The sequence below is a fragment of the Pezoporus flaviventris genome, unplaced genomic scaffold (genome assembly GCF_033815535.1).
Source record: "Pezoporus flaviventris isolate CSIRO_AGI_PZ_B2104156 unplaced genomic scaffold, CSIRO_AGI_Pfla_v1 ptg000078l, whole genome shotgun sequence".
Classification (NCBI taxonomy): Eukaryota; Metazoa; Chordata; class Aves; order Psittaciformes; family Psittacidae; genus Pezoporus; species Pezoporus flaviventris.
In genome coordinates, this window is record NW_026892626.1 from 3631883 (window position 1) to 3648250 (window position 16368).

The window sequence follows — 16368 nt, forward strand, 5'->3', positions numbered from 1 at the left end:
TCGGTCTCAACAAGCATCTCTGCCTTCCAGAAGATTTCTTACAGTAAATCAAGTTCTACATTTCAGTATTTGCATCCAAAAAAAAAGACCAGGGCCTGCTTCTTCTGGAACCTAGGGCTACTTTTTATATCTAAAGGAAAAGATACTCAGCAATGCAACTCCTGCATTTCTGTAAAACAAAATTTTAAATCTAGCATATCTCTGGAAGGATGTTTGACTTGCTTGCTTTTACATAGGTTACACCAACTTGGATTCTTGAAATGGTTGATGTAATGACCAGCATGATGAGATAGAGTGACCTCTCAGCAAATTTGTGGGTGATACCAAATTGGGGGAGTGGTTGATACACTGGAGGGCAGGGCTGCTACTCTGATGGACCCAGTCAGACTGGAAAAAGGAGCTGCTGGGGAACCTCATGAAGTTCAGCAAAGGCCAATGCAAAGCCCTGCATCTGGGTTGGCATAACCCCATGTGTTGTGACAGGTTGGGAACTGACTGCATAGAGAGCAGCTTTATAAAAAAGAAGCTGGGGGTCATGGTGCACAAGCTGAATGTGAGTCAACAGTGTGCTCTTGCAGCAAACATGTCCAGCTGCTTATTGGGCTGAGCACAACTGATAGGTTTGGAGGCAAGAGATTCTTCCCTTCCACGTGACACTTGTGAGACAACATTTGGAGTTCCAAGTCTCATTTTAAGAAAGGCATTCACATGCTAAGCAAGACTCATAAAGGCCACCAAACTGTTCAGGGGGCTGCAGTTGATGACATACAAAAAGCTGAGAGCACTGGATTTCATCAGGTTTAAAGATGGTGAGGGGAAGTGATATGCTGACTACTACTTCCCCATGGAACAGTGTAGAAAATATGGAGTCAGATTCTTCCCAGAGGTGCACAAGAGGCATTTGCTTTAATGGAACCTGCCTTGAGCAGAAAGTTGGACTGCAGACTTGGAGGGAAAGAGACTCCAAAACTGCTGCTTGTTTTGCCTAAAGGTGTTCATGAAACTATGCCCTGCAGGCAGGGAAGGCAGTAGCCTGTTATACTGCAATAACAAATTAATTGATTAATTATTTTTCCCACATATCACCAACTAAGCTATGTAAATACATTGGGGAAATCATCCATACTGAATTCAAAGAGAGCTGAGACTTTGCCTACTTTATTAAATAGACAGCTTTGTCATAAACAGCACCAGTGCCCTTTTCATAAAGAAATACTTTACTGTCAATCTGACTCACTGTTCTGAAACCCCATTTCTGTGCCTTTGTCCGTGTTGACCATTTCTGAATCTTCTTCCATTTCTATTTTTACTGAGATGGGGGGAAACTGCAGAATTGTACAGTATTCAAGGTGAAGACAGTCGGTGGATTTATAGAGACTGTGAAGACCACATTCTGCTAAGAGGGAAGGACAGAAATGCATGTTATGATTTTGTGTAACTTTTCCTTTTAGTATGTCTACTGGCTCTTTGTTGTCTCTAACTGTTTTAAATTGCTTAAAAACAGAATGCAGATTTTTCTTACCTGTTTATTTGTTCACCTCTTATTGTCTTGTTCTATAACACCCCATTTGTCTGGTCTACTTTTCACAACGTTACTGTTCATGATACCTGCTTCCTCAGCTGTGAAGAGTTTAATGGCAACTGGACGCTTGCCAGAAGATAAAATGCCTAAGTTATGTGTCCATCAAAGGAAGAGTGAGTAGAATGTAGCCCTTGCCTGTTCTGGGCTAATCAGCACAAGGGCTACATATCTTTAAACAGCTTAAATGCCATCAAGACTGCTTTGGGAACTAGGAAATTCAGTGTATTCTTGAGAGACAAAGTACTGAGGGATGGGGAACGTCTGGATTAGCTAGAGAATTTATCAGTAGGAAACAAGTGAATACCAGAAATATGGTGGTAGTTTAAGACATCTCAGATCAAAAAGTATCAACAGTATCTTTCTGTTGCTGTTGGCCTGTCTCCCATCTTTACTTTTGCTTTGCAGTGTGGTTGGGATGAGGAGTAATTGAACCAGAGAACTGTCAGCACTAGCATCATGATTTGCTACACCTGAAATAAACAAGGTACTTCCAAATCAGCCAAAAGATGTAAGAGTCATTTGCCAAGGAGTATGCATGGAGTGTAAGTGCACAACATGCAGGGCAATGTTCAGTAAAATGTTTGCTTAGCTGCTATTGTTTAGCCACTAGCTGCTGTTTTGATTTCCAGTGAGAAGCAAGGATTTTCATTTCAATACAAGGCAAGAGTTCAAATGCATTCTCTAATCTGGGCCATCGTGACAAGCATATTATTAAGTTTTCTATGTAGGCCTATTTTCCATCACATTTAGAAAACACAAGTGCCATGAGTATTATGTTATATAAACAATTTAGAACAATTTATATATCCTGTAATTATAAAGACTTAAGCTTATGCTTCTTTGCAGTATCAGTTACTGGCTTAAGAATACTTTTTCCTAAAACTAAGAAGACGTTTATGATTCTATAGGTTTTGTATTTCCTTAAAAGTGATCAGTTACAGACAAGAAAAGACATGGTCAGGACATTTACAACAGAAGACTTGCAGACTCATTATCAGAAAAAGCTAAGAAAACAGTTGAGTCTGAAGGTAGCTGCTGTAGTGAAGTCCCAGTACCTTGTAAATATGCAGCACTCAGGCAAAATACTGATGCTTAACTTGCAGAGTTCACTAAATCTTCAAACACATATAGAAATGCTGCAAAATTTCCATTGTACATATTGAAAATTAGGACACCAGTCAGTTTGGCAGTTTTAAGCCTTGGTTGTTCTTTTTGGTTTCATTTTAATACAAGGAAGATGTCCTGATCCAAATACATAAATTGCTTCCTTGGTTTAAAATAAAACAAATTCCTAATGATGATGCTTTATTTACTGAATTGCACAGAGTCGAAAAATTCTTGTCTACAGCTCCTGTAACTAATAAAGTTCATACCATCCTTAACACATAGAGAGGCTCTATGCTTTAAAATAACATATATGAAGAAAATTGTTCCTACGTATAAAAAGTTCTAACTGGATATGAGATGCCACCACAAAATTAATACATCATATACCACAAACTGCCCCATTTGTACAACAGTGATGGAACTGTCATTCTCTTTGCATTTACTATACAGAATCAGGAAGTTTGCTATGCTGCGCGGAACAGGCCTTGCTAACTGGCATCAGGATGTGCAAGATAGCAAGAAAAAGCAGGAGCAAGGAATCAGTCATAGTAAAGTTTTAAAAATAATAGCTTTCTCTTCAACTCACAATTTCTCTTCAATTCACAAGGATTGTGAATCTTGCTAAATGGATTTAAATTCTTTGAAGCACTAAAGCTTACCTAAAATACATGTAGCATCAAATCACAGGTGATCTCAAGAACCAGCAGCTGAAAGGTGACTAGGAACAAAGCAGTCCATTCCTCCAAGGCCTTCTTTGGTAAGTTCCTAATTTCAAATTTACATTATAGCTTTCACTGACTTGCTTTTCACATTTTGCAGAAATCAACAGTCATGTTCCCAAACAGCCATTTTTCTGTGCTCATGAAACTCTTTCAGATGGCAAGTACTAAATATATTTTCCTCTTTTATGGTGTAAAGCTTAGCACATTTTAATTGTTTCTCAGTTACTTCACCATAGGCATTTTCTTTTAAATGATGTAGAATGGTAAAAATTTTGTCTAGCTTTGGTTTGTGTCAACGGCATCTCAAAAAAACAGGAATAATACAGGAATAAACAGGAATAATAGGCATTTTCTTTTAAATGATGTAGAATGGTAAAAATTTTGTCTAGCTTTGGTTTGTGTCAATGGCATCTCAAAAAACAGGAATAATACGGGACTGCATATAAAATTTGATGCTGATAATATTAGATGATCTTTTAAAATAAACAGCTTGTGCATACTTGACATTTTTGCTTCACAGAGCAAAATGGTACTGCATACACAGAGTATTGTGAATTTTACATGTGGTCCGCAAGTAAGATCTGCATGCTTAATGGTGACTTGATATTGCTCTGAGAATCCCAACCTTTTCATTTCCTAATTCTGTTTGGAATTCTTCAATGCCATGTTAATGTTTAAATGTTGCTCTAGTTATTTCCTCTGCCAGAAAGAAGAAAAGATAAACCCTTATTAGTTTATACACAATATAATCCCTATGAAGGATTTGCCAGGAACAGATAACCTTTGCTTGTGTGCAGGTGTTATTTAGAATGGAGCGTCAAGAGGAGGCATACCCCAACTGAATTACATAAGCAATTCTAATTAATTCTGTAAAATACTATACTGAATTTTACTTTAGATTGTTTTGTTCTGAGAGCCACCAAACAAAATACCTGTAGAATATTTATTTTAAAAAACAAAAGTTATGACTGTACGTCACTGTCAAATCCATGGATGTTCAAGGATAACTGTGTTGAGATGCTGCTGGAGGTTCATTTTTTTCACCTCCAGAAAAGTGGTATTTTTCATTTGTTACTTTTTGTTTAAGCAACATTACTTTTTGTTTAAGTTTGCCTGCAGATGTGTGCAAATGTGTTTTGCATATGCATATAATGAAGTAGAATTAAAATGTAAAGCAAAGCAGTTAATTCTCTGCAACGATTTCATCTTGATAGTAGGGAAGCGAATGCATCTTCCTCCGGGCAGAAAGCAAGCACTAAATAATATAAGCACTAAACAAACACTTTTTTTTTCATATAAAAAAGAAGCATTTTGTGCTATTTCATATATATTGCATCCCCCTTAGTTTTCTGTAATCTGCATATTGAGGTGATTACCCCACAACTGGAAGGACTGGAATTAGGTGGGTCCTTTTATGATCATTATGACTGTAAGTTGAAGGAAGAGGAGGAGCTGCAGCAGTTCTCATTTTACTTGAAATACTGGACTCAGAAACCTGTGTGAGAACCTTGAGCAGCACAATCCCTTACAGAAGGGTCACCATCAAAACAAGTGTAATTGCTTACGGTAGGCTGCTTCTTTCCAAGGTTTTTGGTCTTTGAATTTTGCTTTTCATCACTTTGGCTTGGGCTCTGCCCATCATCTTTTCTTCTTCAGCTTAAGTCACTTGTCATTTTTTCAGAGTTGAAGGTCAGATCATTCCACCTGACTTGTAAGCCACAGGCCCTGAAATTTCTTGTACCAGCCCAAGTAATTTCTCTTTGAGCAAGGAATATTTTCTATCTACTTATAGCATGTAATTAAACTTGGAGTCAGACAATTTTAGAAGATAAGGAACTTCCTGTTCTGTTAACAGAAGAACGTCTAGTAAGGGGCTGTGGCTGGAAAAGAGTTGAATCGAGAGTAGGCACCAGCAGTAGAGATGGGACAGCCTTGTTAGGGGAGAGTTTATTTAAAACCAATTGACATACAGTAAGATGGGCCTATGCACATTTGAAGTGGGTCATTTTTATAGTAAAAATGAAATTTAATGAAGACAGACTTTCTTTTCTGAGCAAGAAAAAGGTGGTTTAGTCATTCAAATATTCGTAGGGATAATCATTTGGGACAGCTTTCAGTAAAGGGAGGAATAGCAATAGCTCAATTCTAAAATGTTTCAACTGACAGCTAAAGAAACTCTAGCCTTGAGAAAATATAAATTGTAAACAATATTTATTATAGGTTAGGTTCAGCTAAGCCAGTACATTCCTATTATCTCTAAAAGGTAACAAAGAAAAAGGTATAAAACTATTTAATACCTAAGATTCAGCAGTTTGCAGAAGAAAGGCCATTTCTATGTAAACAAATAATCACTGTGACAACTGCTTAAGTTTAAAACCTGAAAGCTGCATTTCCCAAATTTAAATAATGAGACCCAGGATCACCGAAGCTCTATACGAAGTCAGTGGCAAGGTGGCCATAGAGACTTGGAAAAGCCCAGCTGCTCGTCTTATTTTCTGTGCTTTTAAGTGTGCTAGTTGCTGCTTATTCTATCAAGAACAATGCTGCTGTAGTTTTAAAGAAAGGCTGACATGCCCAAACTATATAGATATAGAAAAACCTCAGAAGGCAGGCAACATTTACTTTTAAAATAGCTTCTGACAATGACTTAGTGTAATTATACATTCTCCAGACTGAAGTTTGGAAGACTGTTAATTCCCCTGTCAATTTAAAACCTCCTTTTGTATACAGCCAGTGGGTGGGGTGCCACAGCATCCAAGTTAAAAACTCAACCATCTAAGGTTGCTTTTGAGTCTGACAGCATACCAACTCAAAACTCAAATTTTGTGGAAGCACAAGTGATTAGAAACACAAAAACTGATTTATAAAACATATTAAAAGAGCATGAAATTAATGAAAAGTTGATTAGTGCACAGTTGTGAGAAACAGCAGAACTCTGCCTCTTGCAGCAACTTCTATGTTAATGGCAGTGTAATCCTGCTGCAATTGCAGTTGTTTCCTAAAAACATTTCTCCATTACTTCCTGTATCCTATATCCTGTCTTGTAATACCCATGTGGACAAAAATTGTTGTGAAAGGTCTTACTGCTCTATCATTGCCTTTATTTGTAATGGCCACTGTAAACTGGATTCATCTGGATTCTCTTTCATACTTCAGAATCAGAACTTTGTGAAACTAAGTGTGTTAGTCTACGGTCATGGAACTCTGAAAATCACTTCTGAAATTGTGTGTATTTAAAGAAATAACTTGTACATACCTAGATGCTGACAATACAGCTCACGCTGCAGTTATGTCAGCGCCACTACATTATGCAGTGGTAGCACAGTAGCTCACACTTGTTTCCCACAGTTCTTGAGTGTGCATCCTAGCTCTTTCAGATAAGATGTGCTAACCTTATTTTTCTGGATATTAATTAATTCCTTCGGAATAATTCCCTGTGGAATCACTAATTTCTGATTGTGTTGTTCATATATCAACTTCAGTGGTAAATCAGTTAAATCCCTGAGATTTCATATTTTTAGAGTCACACCAGCTTGAATACCAAGGTGCTGAACAGAGGGATGCAATGTATGATCCCCAAGGAAGAAAATACTTAGGGTGTCTATGGCAGCATTCATAGAATGGTTTGGGTTGGAAGGGACCTTAAAGCTCATCTAGTTCCAACCCCCTGCCACAGGCAGGGACATGTTCCACTAGACCAAGTTGCTCCAATCCCCATGCAAAGCATTCTCATGCTTTTCTGCTCTATTTCTATGATTTCCTGAAAATGTGCTGGTTTAAAATATTTCTCTTTTGACAGAATCTCAGTTATGAAGCATTGTTTGGGTTTTTTTTCTATTTTGAAACGAAGACTCTGCTTCTCCATAAAAGAGAGGAGTGAAAGGACAACATACAATTTTCTAATATCTAAGTTTGACACATTTCTAAAGTTTCAGTTGCTGGCTAGATAGATCTCTTAGTGACATGACTGTTGATGACAACTGATGTACCCATTGCCAAACACTCCTGTACCTATTTATAATTCTTAATACACGGCAGCATTACTGATCAGTAATTTCTGCAGTTTAGAAAAAAATGCTGTCTTTCTTTATCCTTTTTCTATTTTAAACCAGTTTGTTGGTCAAGGAAAGTCAAGAATTGAAGATTGCCAGGAAGAAATAAAAGGTGAATTCTACAAGCAAATTTAGTGGAAAAGCATGTGTGTGTTGAGAGGGTGGGAAGACTCTTGTCTCTGAAAGAGTTGTCTCTGAAGAGAAATCCTGTATTTCAGTAACGATTGTAAAGAGAACAGAAAAATCTGTCATCAGCTCAATACTCAGCAGTATAAAATCGGAAATAAGCTAGGTTGAACACACCAGCTAGCTTCAGCCTCCTTTGGTTTTCTGTCAAAAGCACCTAAACAAGTCTGGACACCCTTATTTAAGGTTTTACTTAAATTCAGTCAGAGTTTTTCAGTGTATACATAAAATTGTTAGTTTTGTAATGTGGCTTTTGTTCCACTACATTTTAGGAGACAGATTATTAAAATGGTTTTGGGTTTGGTTTTCAGGTTCTCTAATATGAAGTAGAATGATATAAAACAAAAAGTAAACACTACTGTTAAAACTTGAAACTCCAATTCCTTCAAATGTGTCAGAGGTAAGCCTGAAGAATTCCTTAATTGTGTTTTTATACTCAGTCAGCTTGAAAATGCTTTGCTATTTTTACGAGCGCTTATAAACCTGAGCTTCAGATGACTGCTTGACTGTTTGGAATAAGGATGACAGTTAAGATCAGCTGATGAATAACTTCTTATACTGTTTGCAGGTATTGGTCTATAACTGAGCATTGTGGTGGCTGATTCTCTATGGGAAGGGCCTGAACTTTCTCCATAGTGTATGGAGTTAAGAATTCTTAAGAGCCAACATGATGACTGGGGATTTTCTATTTTAGCCACACGGATATGATTAAACACAGCAGAGAGGTGCAACATTTAGCCATTTTGACCTAAGACTGCAGGGAATCAGACATAGTGCCAATGTGTTACTAGCTTTCAGGATCGAAGAGCTGCAGTTTAGAGGCCTTGAAGATATTTAACCTACTTGGCATTCCTACTAAAAGGATAATCTAATTGTCAGCTTAAAGAGGTTTGTAAGCAACTACTGCTTCTACTCCTTTTGCTGAAATTGTGAAAAGAATTAGTGTCTCTTACTCAAGTGAGAGAGAAAGAACCATGCACCAGTGACACTCTATCTTGTGATTAGGATACCTGACTGCAAAAAGAGAAATATGGCTTGATCCCTGCTTGTTTATGCAAAGGTCTCTTGCAAAACTTTCTTCAAAGAACTGACTCCTGCTACGAGCAATCTAACTGGCAAAGTGTTAGCATTTTAGTCTGGCTCAGAAGTAAGCTATGTACTGTGCTTTTTATAGAGTTGTCTCAGAGCATGTGACCTGGATTCCTTTGGGTAAAATGAGACAGGAGAGGTATTCCTCACATCTGCCCATGTTATTTGCTAAAGCACCATTCTTTAAATGAATTGGATTATAAACCACTGTTTTCCCCTCTCCATCTTCTTTATGGACAGATTTAAACCTCATATATAACCTGTGATGGAAAAGAGATCAATTAACTTTACCCAAATTCCATCTTTTGAGTTACACTAGAATTCTTCAGCATTAAATATCTGTTCTAGTTAACCTCTAAACACAAAAGCAAATAAAGACAGGACTACTGAGTTGAAAACTCAAGATATTGTATCTAACAAAAACGTACTGCTGTAAAGTACAGCTACAACAAACATTGTATATCGAGTAAAACACTTCCAGAGATTCATACTAACAGTGGATGCAGTGACATTCTCTGTCTTCCAAGGCAGTATCAGACACATCTTATATTGTTAAATTCATCAGTGCAGCCATAGTTACAGAAAAGAAAATGACAAAATTAAGACCTGATGTAAACAGCTGAAGCTTATGATAATGGGTTAGCTAGTTCCAACAGTGATGTAAAGATTATGTTAGCAAATAGGTCAGATAATAGGTGTAATTTTCTTCACCTTAATCTCCAACGTGTGTTTATAATGCACAAATAAGACAACAGATAGAGAAAATCAAACAGAATAAAATAATCCAATAAATTAAATGGGCATAGGAAAAGAGTATTTCTAAAGGGTACAAGAAAATCCGATACTCTTTAGGGAAACTGTAAAGACTAACAGTGTTAAGAATTAAAACCTTCTCTCAAAGAAGAAAGTTGACAAATGAGTACTTTCATGATGTGCTTTCCTTGAAGCTCTGAAGCATCTTGATATGTATAAATCAATATCTCATTTTTCAGGATATGTTCTGTACTCTAAGGAAGTGTCCTTGCTTAGCTCATTGGATATGAAGTGAGGTGCTGTGAGAACTGCCCACAGAACTGACACTGCTCATTACCCTGGCCAAAATTACCTACCATCACCTGAAATAGATCAGATACCATTAAATTAAGAATTGAAGCCATGTATATTATGGTTCGTAATGAAATAACAGCCTTTGTGTCCAGACAGATACATTTGTCTGATCATAAGAAATTTTGCAAATGTGACTCCCTTAAGAAAATGGTAAAACACCTTAAAAGATTTATAGATCTTAAGGGTATGCAGTGTCAAGGCTCAGTAAGCTCAAAAATGGAAGTTAAGTTTACAGCGCAGAACTTTTATTTGTATCAGTCATTCAAATTTATTTACTCTTTAGTGTTTTTCATCTGAATTAATAAAAAATGCCCTACATCTTCTATTTAATTTTTAAATCACATTTTCAAAGCTTTCTGCATGGCTGTGCAAATGAATCTTAAATTTTCTAGCCCAGCAACAAAATTTATTTGCATATTTTTACATAATTTGGGCAGCTAACACTTCAGAAGGGTATCTTAGCTAAGTACCTTGATTGTAATGATTAAAAATTTAACTGCTGCATTTTTGGGACAGTGGGTTTGAAGAGTGGGTTTGAGTAGTCACTCTAGAGGCACTTGCAGGTATGGCTCCATGTGGTTCCAGTTTTGCCACTCCTCCTATTGAAATGTGACAATATCAGGAGACAGACTAAACCACTGACAGCCTGACAAGCACGTCTTTTTTCTTTCCACTGCCAAAGCAAGGTGATGCATTTTGATTTGTTTCCAAGCATACTGGGAGGTAACTTAGATAACTTAGGAAAAAGCTAGCTAGGGAAACCTACTGCCCATTCTAACCCTTACTGCTCTTAAGAGAATGTTGAAAGCAGAGAGTGGCACTTTATTTTTGGCTAACAGATCTCTAACAGGTCACCCATTTTAAAAAATGGTTATCTTTTCTGTTCACATCCTTATTACACCAATCATACATAACTTTGGCACACCGCCATATATTTTACTTATGATTATCCTTTGAGGCTATTCAGAGGCTTGAAGCTAATGCTCCTGATAGTGGCTGGTAGTAACAAATTTCAGCCAGCCACACATAATCATAGAATCCCAGACTGGTTTGGGTTGGAAGGGACCTTAAAGTTCATCCAGTTCCACTCCCCTGCCACAGGCAGGGGGACACCTTCCACTAGACCAGGATTGTGCAAGCCTCATCCAACCTGGGCTTGAACACTGCCAGGGATGGGGCAGCCACAGTTTCTCTGGGCAACCTGTGCCAGTGCCTCAGGACCCTCACAGGGAAGAACTTCTGCCTAAGATCTCATCTTACTCTCCACTCTGTCAGTTTAAAGCCATTACCCCCTGTGCTATCCCTATATGCCCTTGTAAAAAGTCTCTCTCCAGATTTCTTGTAGTCCCTTTAGGCACTGGAAGTTGCTCTAAGGTCACTCTAGAGCCTTCTCTGCCCCAGGCTGAACAAGCCCAGCTCTCTCAGTCTGTCTCCAGAGCAGAGGTGCTCTAGCCTTTGGAGCATCTTTGTGGCCTCCTCTGGACTCTCTCCAACAATAATACATTTGTTTTCTGTGTGCTAAAATATTGAAACAGCTTGACATTAAAGAAGAAGAAAAAAAAATTCAAGAAGTCCTTTCTAATGTTGAACCTTTCAACCTAAAAGAATTAACTTCCTACTTTTTGTGGATTCAGGTCAGACCTAAGTTTGTAGCTACCCGCCAAGACTCAGCTCCGACAAATCGGCCAGGACCCCTAGGATGCACCAGAATGGGGCTTATGCCCTCTGCTGGTCTACTAGATCCTGACTCGGCTGCTATGGAAGGTAGAATTCATCTTGGATTTGGTAAAACAATCTCCAAGTGATGTCTAGGCATCACAGAGTGAATCTTTATTGACTTTTAACTTTTGCCTCAAATTAGGACTGAGACATTGAAACAAAATCAAGATATTCTCTATTGTATAGTCATTTTTTTATGTAAAGGTTATGATTGATGGATCTCTACTCTAACTTCTATGCAAAACCCCGTATTTCACTAGCTTAAACAATTTCCAACAATGTTTCAACAAGCAAGAAAAACGCTAAGTAGCTTCTTAATCTTTATAGCTAACCTCAGGCTCATGCCATAAAAGTTACAGTTTAACTTGCCTTGTTAGAGAGCCCAATTTGCATGCAATACTCAATGTTTTATTGTGGAGACATGTAGAATCCACCATTACCAACAAAAAACCCCGTACTGGCAAACCAAAACCTAATATTGGCAATACCTTTGGTGGAAATCCTCCTTCATATGCAGGCCAGTTACAAAAATGTGCAATAGGTCTTCCTGTTTTATTCACAGAAATGCTCATCTCTGGCTATCCTAAGCAAAAGAGAGATGTCAAGTAATGGCAGAAAATACAAATTGTTTTATACACAAAATTTACTTTGCTTTCTAAGTGTTTGATAGGTAGGGTATTTGTATAGACATTTTTAGTAACTTAACTTTACCTGATGCAATTTTCAGGCTCACTTTTTCAGTAATTACATCTGAAACATGCCCAAAGTAGCTGGCCCACCAGTGGAGTCCTCAACAAGCCATCCTCCAAAGGAGAACGGTGTGCAGCCAATCCTAACAGCAGGCTTAGAAAAATAAGCAACATGATTTATATAATATGTATAAATTAAAAGGATTAACAACTAGGATTAATATTTTCATTGTGCTACCACCAGCCAAACGATTTTACCTCAGCAATGATTTGCTGTTCTGGATGAGAACGATCATACTGCTTGCTTTCTTAAGCTGCTTGGTGTTCAAACAATTGTTATTTGGAATTGGATAAGCCTTCTTACCATTTTTATGGTCCATTTCTTAGTTTATGGTTAACCATGGTTTATGGTTAACCATAAACTATAACCATAAACTATAACCGTATAGTTAAACCACTGTCGTGGTTTAAACCCAGTCAGGTAACTTGTTCACTCACTTCCCCACCTTCTTTCCCTCCCCCTACTCCCAGAGGGATGGAGAGGAGAATCAAAAAAAACGCAACTCCCACGGGTTGAGATAAGAACAGTTTAGTATCTAAGGTATAACATAAATCACCACTGCTACCACCAATAATAACAATGATAAAGGAAATAGCAAGGGAAGAGAATACATCACCTCACCACCAGCCAACTGATAACTCGGCCCCCCAGGCCCGACCAAGCACCAACCCATACCTCCTCCAACCCTGCAGTCTCCCAGCCCTTCCGGGTAACTCCCAGTTACATCCTGGGCATGACGTGCTGTGGTATGGAATACCTCTTTGGCTAGCTTGGGTCAGGTGTCCTGTCTCTGCTTTCTCCTGGCTTCCCCTCCTCCCTGGCAGAGCATGAGGCTCACAAAGTCCTTGGCCAAACCAAAACATCGCTATCAGCTCTGTTCCCAGGCCGAAAGTCAAAACACTGCACTGCACCAGCTACCAAGAAGGAGAAACATGACTGCTACTGCTGAACCCAGGACAGATCTATGGGTGTAATTCTTGTTCTATGCATAATTTTTTTTTTACTCTTGTTTCTCTCACCTCCCTTTTTTTGCTTACTATTGCTGCAGTAAGCAAAAGCCAGATTTTTCACTGAGTCCTATCACACTCTTACATTTCATTCTATAGACTTAAGCATTAACTATTTAACATCTGACAGCTCCCATTAAATTGGCACACTTAGTCTCAAGAACTGACATGACTGAGATCAACTGGAGGCAATCTGGCCTTTGGAGCTGAGAAAAGCCTCAAGACAGAACTTCAAGTTTGTTCTTACAGTCCCTCCACAGTCATTAGACTGAAACAATGTGTAACACAGGTACACTTCACCAGGTCAAGGAACCTTCCATCCATGTTACTTCACCTGATGAAACTACTAATTGGCTGTATTCCTTTTAGTCTCAATTAATAGCGGTATAATTTGTATACTATGTTTGTTAAAACTTGGAAAGCTTTTCTTTATACAGTTCCACCCTTATACAGGCCACATCAGTGTTTGGGATTTTTTTATCACGTTATTTGTGGGGACATGCATATACGAGCCTAGTCAGCTGTGCTACTGACACCACAGCATTAATGCTACTGGAAAAAAAAACAACAGTATCATTAGAACGTCAATTCTGTGCACTACAAGAGAGGCACAGACCAGCTCTTTGCATGTGAGGGAGCATTCAGGATACCCATAACCACAATCCCCTGACAGCACACGGCGGGATCGGAAGGAGTCCTGCCTTCACCAGACAGCTCTGCTGCTGAGAAGGAACGACAAACAACATCCCTTAAGCCTCCCGCTCCCTCCTGGTTTATTATTTGGCAAAGTTTCACAACGTGGGACAAGAGGAAATAGCCACAAGTTGCAGCAGGGGAGATTTAGACTGGATATTGGGAACAATTTCTTCACTGAGAGGGTGATCAGGATTGGAACAGGCTGCTCAGGGCAGTAGCAGAGTCACCGTCCCCGGAAGTGCTCACAAACCGTGTAGACGAGGCCCTTAGTGACATGGTTTGGCGTTGCCTTTAACGGTGCTGGGTAACAGTTGAGCTTGATGACGTTTTCCAACCCGGTTGAGTCTATGATTCTATAAACCGTGTTTTCTGAGCTCCAAAACAGAGTCTGCAACGCAACACGTTCCCGGGTTCGTAAATACTCATCCCAGCTGAACGACGGAGAACACCTCGGGTCACTCTCGTGCACGGGAACGGCAGCAGCTGCAGGGACACTCTGAACCGCCAGGTCGCTCCGCGCTCGCTTCAACGCGGCTGAAGGCGCAGCAGCGCCCCGGACGCACCCCAGAAGCAGCAGCCGCTTACCGCCGGCTGTCCCGCGGCCTGCCCCGGTCAGATGAGGGCCGTTACCGGACACCGTTACCTCACGCATCCCCTCAGGCGGCGGGCGCCCCGAGCGCACGCAGGGCGACAAGAGAGGTACGATGGCAGCACAAGCCATCCCCCTTGGTCTTTACGCCGGAGCGACACGGGCAGAGTGACATCACTGAGCGTGGGGTCTCCCATAGGGCTCCGCGAGCGGGCTGCCCGCGTCAGGCGGCTTCCGGCAGAGCTAATGGAGGGCCGAACGGTGCGCGGCGCAGCGCACAGCGCTATGGCGAGGCCTGGGGAAGGACGGCAAGGAGGCCCTAAACAACTAACCAATTAGCAGCAAGTCCTTCGCACAGCCGCTACCAATCAGAAGTGCCAGTTTCCAAAACAAGGGTGACGAGCCAATGGGAAAACCCTGAGCCGCCAGAGTCCTGCCAATCGGGTGCGGGCCGTGCCCGCGGCCTCCCAGCGGCAGAGGGCGCGCTTCGGGGCGGGCGGGAGGCGGTGGCGCTGCTGAGGGCGGGGCGGGGCGGGGCGGGGCGGGGGAAGTGCTGTCGCTGTTACCGCTGCTGCCGCTGTCGGTGTTGGTGCCGCTGCCGCGCTCCCCGCTCGCTGGCTCCACCTTCCGCGGCGCTGCGTTCCCGCGGGCTTGAGGGGCAGGTAGGGCCGCGCGGCCGGCTGGGTGTGTGCGCGGCCGCGCCTGCTTGCGTTTGTGAGCGAGATCCGCGCTCCGGTTCCCCGCGCGCGGTGGGGCCCCTCCGCCTGAGGGGCGGCTCTCTGGCGGGCGCGGCCGGCTGCGGCCCTTGTCGGTTCCGCTGGAGGAGGGCGCCCCTGGGGAGAGCTCTCCGGCGGCGATCAGGAGCCGGTTGGTGCGAACAAAGGCGACAGTGGCGGGCCGGCCGGGGCCGGTGCGGAGCGGGCGGCGGCGCTGAGGGGTCACGGTTCGCTGGCGGGGGCCGGGCCCGGCGGGCTGGCGGCGGCCACTCCGCAGGAAAGCGGGTGGTTTAAGAATTCGCCTGTTGCGCTGGGACAGGAACGAGCCCTGGTGCTTGGCGGGGAAAGTGAAGAGCGAAGCGCTGACAGCGGCCCGCAGCGGGACGGTGTCCGGCCCTTCCCCGCGTCCTGCCGGGCAGCCGCCGCGGCCGCTTCGGCCGGGACGAGTTCTTCCGTAGTTCTGTGGGCGCTGTTATTTGTGCTCGCGTTCGTATGGCTGAGGGGAAAAGCAACGCCGTTTTCCGTTGCTGTTGCGTGTTAAACAGTGTTCCCGGTGAGGCAGCGCTGATGTTGTTGCAACAGTCATAACTGTATTGCGGGAAGTAAAAACCAAACAAAAAAACCCAAGACTGTCAATTACAGTCATCAAAGTCGATTACCAGAGCTTATCCTGGTGTAAATTCTGTTGATAAATCTGGATTTATTGTTACGACGCTCATTCTGCTCAAATTGTGGGTCTGTTGTAAATGAAATGTCCAAGGGAACTCTAAACCAGAGTCTTCCACCCTCCTTAACTTGCTAGGGAATGAAGCTACTTCATAGAGTGTCTTTGTTCTCTCCTGTTTCTTTCAAGGATTAAAAAAAAAAATAAATAAATGTCGGAAAGCTATGAAAATAGAAAGCAAACCTTGAACAGTATCTCATTATTTTGTGGGTAGGGAACAGGTGGGAGGAGATGCAACTAAACAGTTAAGATAAAGAAGGTGATATGAAGAGTTGTTAAACTGTTGCTGTGTATTCGGTTTCATTTGTTTTATTTAGGTGTT

At 41.3% G+C, this 16368-nt stretch overlaps 1 protein-coding gene and 1 long non-coding RNA gene across 3 annotated transcripts in view; one reads left to right on the forward strand and one right to left on the reverse strand.

Annotated features, from left to right (window-relative positions):
• Nucleotides 1–3759: 3759 nt before the first annotated feature.
• Nucleotides 3760–12640, reverse strand: LOC133279489 (uncharacterized). Of its 2 annotated transcripts, XR_009746903.1 has the most exons (4): nt 12276–12640; nt 12053–12147; nt 9662–10444; nt 3760–4110 (listed from the first exon to the last, which is right to left on the reverse strand). It is a non-coding gene; the product is annotated as an uncharacterized LOC133279489 (long non-coding RNA). The 2 variants fall into 2 exon arrangements; XR_009746902.1 differs by lacking the exon at nt 3760–4110 and having other exon boundaries at nt 7647–10444.
• A 2563-nt stretch (nt 12641–15203) lies between these two features.
• ZC3H7A (zinc finger CCCH-type containing 7A) overlaps nt 15204–16368 on the forward strand; it is a 34756-nt gene continuing 33591 nt past the window's right edge. The window contains exon 1 of the mRNA XM_061473231.1: nt 15204–15268. The gene's annotated coding sequence lies outside the window, so the exon portion shown is untranslated. The remainder of the gene's footprint in view (nt 15269–16368) is intronic.